We start from the raw sequence: 5,840 nt of genomic DNA on the forward strand, positions 1-5,840 counted from the left end.
TGTTATTGAAACAGGGTCCCATGTAGTCTATCTAAGTAGGCTTCAGACTCACTATATAGTTGAAGACAAACTTGAACTTTTGATCCTCCTGCTTCCACCTCTCCAGTCTCTGATCAAATCCAAGGATTTATGCATGCTAGTCAAGTAATCTACCATCTGAGCTACAGCCTGGCCCCCCCCAAAGATTCAGGACAAAGGGGAGCCTCTAAAGAAAACATTTAAATAAGGGAGTGACATATCCAATTTTCCTTTTTTAAACGACTCAATCAAGTAGCATTGTCTGAGTCTATTTTCTAAGAACACTTTCAAGTGATGAAGAAACAGAAGGCTCACTCATGGCCTTAGAGAATCATATATAGCACAATGGGGTATGTTTGGGGGAGACAGACACATCCATCAGTGGCAACAAAAATGTGGCAAGTCATGTGATAGACTTTTGTGCTGCTCACAAATCTTCCACCAGGAAGGTGTCCATGGCATTACTGAAATGATGGTTTCCCCAAAGCATCTGATTCACACACAGAAGGGCATTAGATCTAAGGAGTGGCACTGAAGACCAGGACTCCATTAGACAGTTCTGTAGCCATTCAGTGAAATGGTAGAAAATGCAAACATTGATGGTAAACACTGGTCCCTGATGAAACAGTCATGAGGCTACTTACTATTTATGCTGGACACTGAGGGAGCTGAAATCAGGAAAGAGACAGAGAAGCGGAGGGTGAGGAACACCTTATAATGTTTGAAGACATATGGAAAACATACATCCTCAGTCCCTGAAACTCTGGACTTATTTTAGTCTCTTGTCTATGACTTTGTCTATTGTATTTTTAAGGGCTCTCTCATGGTACGTTCTCTTCCATTTAAGGTGGGTCTTATAGTTTTCAAATTAAATTTTAATTTTACAGCCAAGGAAGTAAGATAAAGGGGCTCTAGGCAGGAAAAAAAGTTTGTTCAAAGGAACAGAAATTTAATTATTTTTCAGAATGAGCTATTTTGGAAAATGCTTTCAGTAAACACTGTGACTTCTTGTTTGGGAATGCAAAGACCACCTATTGTGATCATGAACACACAATGGACAGAAATTAGAAAGTTACGTGGAGCTAAATGTCAACTTAGAGGTCACATAGTTGATGATAGTGAAAAAAGTATATTTCACCTGCTTTTGTGAATTCCTTTAATAATAAAATAATTCCATGGGCAATTATCAACCTTAAACATACTACCTGGGATTCAGTATTCAGCATTCGGTAAATATTTCAGGTATTTTCTTTTCTTTCTTGTTCCGTGACCAATGCATAGCCAGTAGTAAACTTGGGCATATTATTGCTGAGATCCAAGTTGTATGCTTACAAGGTAAGCACCTAAGTGTGCACTGCCCAGATATTTGCAACAAGAAGCTCAAGTTCAAGTCTACCATGAATAATGAATTGGCTTCCAGTTGGCCTGTTGCCATTCCTTCCCCACAGCCCACTGGCACCCAGTTTGCCCATTCCTCCCGGAATTTACAGATGTGTGCTGGACAGTGTGGGAGAAAGTGTTTTATAGCAGCAATTAGTTTATTCGTGGGATAAACAGTAGAGCTTTAAGGATGACTGCAATAAGAAGTTTGTTTCCTATTGCAGTGTGAATAACCTGTGGGCAGCCAATTGGCTTGTTGCCCTACAATTCCTTAAAAGAATGATTGGCAACTGTTTTTCATTTGTGCTTAGCAGGGAATTGTAAGGGAGGGCAGGAAAGATGGGGGTGAGGTTCTGTTGTTGTATATGTTTGCAAAGCCAGATAGGTCAAGAGGTAAACAAGAATGGGGGAAATTCTGTTGTGTGAAGCAGAGCTAGTTTCTCTTTGAGAGTTTCAGCACCTTGCCAGTTGGCATTTCGGGACTCTGCTATAGGGCCAACACACGCACAGGCAAAAGGGCCTCTTAAACCCAACTTTGCTGTTTGCTGCCTGTGACTATACTAAGCTTGTTGGAACCTGAAACGACATGTGATTATGAGGCTGTGAGCAGCCAGGAACTGATCTTCCGTGGCCTTGGATGAACTGACTGTACCACCCTTTGTACTTGACTTCTCAGCCAAGGTTGACTAATCCCCCAAATTTCTCTTTCAGGTGTGGTATTACAGAGACTATTACTGTTGTTGTTCTTTTTACATTTTCTGAGAACAGAATAGTTTCCAGAATTATTCTGCTTGAGACAATGTGTCATGCAGCCTAGGCTGGCTTTGAACTTGCTATGTAGCCAGGTTGAATTTTCTGATCATCTTTTTTCTCTCTCCTGAGTGGTATTATTACAGGCTTCGGCACTCATACTTAGTTTTATGTGGTGCTGGGGACTGAACCCAGATTTGTGCACGTTAGGCAAGTCTCTACCCAGTGAGCTATACCTCTAGAATATTTTCAGGTACACAGTTTCCCTACATATGTTATTTTTTCCCAAGCAGAGGCCCCCCACTTTTAAGTTAACACAGGCACCAGCAGCAATGGTACATGTTTACATAGCCTCTTCTTTTTTCCTTTTTTCTTTTTCTTTCTTTCTTTCTTTCTTTCTTTCTTTCTTTCTTTCTTTCTTTCTTTCTTTCTTTCTTTCTTTCTTTTTTTTGGTCTTTTTAAGACAGAGTCTTCCTGTAGCTCCAGCTGTCCAGGAACTCACTATGTAGACCAGGCTGGCCTTGAATTCACAGAGATCCGCCTGCCTCTGCCTCCCCAGTGCTGGGATTAAAGGCATGTGCCACCACACCCAGCACAGCCTTTTCTTTTATAATTATTTTGTAATTATTCTTTAATGTCTAGGTTTGGATTTAAGAACAGTTCTTTCTGTGGTATGAGTAGAATAAGGTGTTAAGGAAAGACAGAGAGCTCAAATTGAAGTTAGAGGTCTTTAAAAAAAAAGTATGAGTAGGTGCGTTTGTGTTAATGTGTGTATGTGCACCTGAAGAGGTCAGAAGAGGGTGTCTGATCCCCTGAGACTGGAGTTACAGATGGTTGTTAGGTGTCATGTAAGTGCTGGGAAGTTAACCCAGTCCTCTACAAGAGCCACAAATGTTCTTAAATGCTAAGCCATATCTCCAGCCCCAAAGTTAGAGATTTTGGTTCCTATTTGGCTAGACTGTTCAATCTTTCCATGTGAAGGAGAGACAAGAGGAATTTTACTCTACTAGTTGATAGAAAATTCCACAAATGGGCTCTGACAATATCAAAGGTTTACTGTGACTTTTGCATCTCTTCACCCTTGCTTGATTTCCCAGAGTCCCTTTCTGCACACCTCATTCCCCACATTCAATGGATTTTAAGCAGATGATGATAGCAGTCATGAAAAACCTAATTTAATTCTATACTGTTTTCGTAATAAAGATGGGCACTCTGGCATGAACAACGGGGCTGTAGCTGAGTTGGCTCCTGTGTCATCTTTTAGAGCCTTCAACCGCCAGTTCCTTGATGTCCAGACATAAAGCTTCGTCTCTGATTCTCAAAAGCACTGTGGCTCTTCTCACTATAAGACCACTGAATATTCCTTTCCTGTTTCTAGGGTAGTTAGCTGTTTCTTAACCCTTCAAATGTCATCCCACACTTACGCTTTTTCCTAAATTTCCAGACTGTCAGACTACACTATTATCCTCTCACATCACCTCTGTAAATCCGTTCATATCCGCACAACAGTCTGCCATTCTATGCAGATCTGTGACAACTTAACTGATGGCTAATTTCTCCTTTGAAAAGAATAAGGATTGTGTCAGATATTCTTATGATTCCTATTTGGGAGGTAGGGGATGATTGAAAGGAAGTGGTGAGGTCTATGGACAGAACACATGGTCAAGTCAAGGAGACGCCAAATTCAAATTCAATGTTAAGAGACACAATGAAAGAGATGGAGGGAAATAATTTGGAAGGGGCTTTGATGGGAAAATGAGCTTCATGCTGGGTTCGGTGGACAGAAAGTGAATTTCAAATGAACCTGACTCTGAACTTCATGTGAAGTCAAACATGATACGCTATTATGAAGGTCACTGATCATCCAGCCCTGTCCTGGATAGACCAAGACTGGGATCTCTGTTGCCAGAAGAGCCTGTGTGGTTGAGGAATTAGGCTCCTCTTGGGAAATCTGAGTAGTCTTACATCAGACATGATGGCTAAGGATGTACATGTAAAGGACTAAAACAGGGAGAGACTGAGGGACACAGCACAAAGGCCATCAGAGAATAAAGGACAGGGGGGGAGCTGTCAGAAAGGTGGTAAATGAAGAGAACTCACAGACTGCAAGGGGACAGAAGAGTCTTTTAAGAAGGGTGTGGTGAAGGAGGATGAGAATAAAGAAATTGCCTGGAGATTTATTTAGCACAAGGACGTGGGTGACCTTGGAGAAGAGTATAGGAAGCAGAGAATAAGATGCTGAGAGGGGGGTTCTGAGAAACTGTGAAAGTCAGAACTCTACACTGGGGTTGAAAGATCTTTAAATCTTTCAACCATTTAAGAACATTGTGAAAGGCAAAAACCCTGGCGTGCCTTGGAACTCTTGGACAAATTGTTCCTTTTTCCAAATTGCTGTTCTCAGAAAGCCCAGGGCAATCAGATCTCAGCCAGAAGTGTTGAGGGTCAGGACTGAGATAGACATCATGGGAGATGAGGGTGAAGGATCAGGGTGTTGTGCGCTAATACTCCTGGCAGTGTGAGCGGGCAGGATTCCATCGTTTGGGATAGTCCTCCTTGGCCTGACCTGCTCTTATTGATGTTTGCTTCTCATTTCTCAGAGTATTAAATCTATCACGAAGTCTTAGAACTGGTGATTGGAAAATGATCTAATTAGTGCATCTTTTGTTTTATCTGAATTAGATGGAGAAGAAATCTTGGCTTTAGGTATTTATCTCATGGGCTCTGTTGGTGGTACCAGGACAGATATATAAGATCTATAAGGGATGAGTTTATTGCTGGACATTGACAAAAATTTGGAGGGGAAGGTAGGCAACCATGTGAGTTAAGTTTGCTAGCAGAACTTGGGCTGTGCATGCAATGAATGAGGTATAGCTTAGTATGAGGCATAACTAAAACAAGTAGAAACCAAGGATTGTGGCCAGGGAGGCTCTACATGAAAGTACTACCCGAGAGTCCTTATCAGTAGGCAAGCAACACAGGGAACATGTTGTTCAGACACTGAGTATATCACCAGCACCTTTACTCTGGATGTATCCTAGTTGTCCATGGCTAATTCTATCTTAGGCTATAGTCACTCTATGATGATGTCATCATCTTCCACTAAGAACTGGTTGTGTTTGTTCTCTTGGAGATTTAATGTGCCCCGGGGCTCTTAGTGGTGAGCCAGATAAGAAAAGTCCATCTTGCTAGGCTTCTGCTTATTGAAGTCTTCCTTCTGTGAAGACTAATAAAATATTTGAAAAAGTCCTGATGGATAAGCATAGGCATCCATTGCTGGGGGGCATATTATCCTCTGTTAGGCATGTTAGACTAGTTCTTATGAATGTCATGGGGTTGGGGAGTTCCAGGTCTCATCTTTGCAACCCTGTGCCTCTGTGCCATATTCTGGCATCTAGAGTGAGGCAGGCACCATACTCTCCTGCTCTGGTGATGTGATCCAGAGCTTATTCTTGACTGTAACACTAAATTGGATCCAGAATAAGACTTAAGTATTGAGGTTACCCATGACTTACAGCTTCAGATTACAGGAATCAAAGCACTGACCCATGGCTTCTTGGCAGAACAAATCCACAGCCATACTGAAGCTGTCTCCCTCTGCTTTGTAAATGCTATTTTTCCATTGAAGAAATATTTGGAATTTGGTCTGGTCTGTACCGAGAGTACCGAGAACGATGTGTGCTAAAGGATGTGTG

Source organism: Nannospalax galili, unplaced genomic scaffold, assembly GCF_000622305.1.
Source record: "Nannospalax galili isolate Female #2095 unplaced genomic scaffold, S.galili_v1.0 scaffold145, whole genome shotgun sequence".
NCBI classification, from domain to species: domain Eukaryota; kingdom Metazoa; phylum Chordata; class Mammalia; order Rodentia; family Spalacidae; genus Nannospalax; species Nannospalax galili.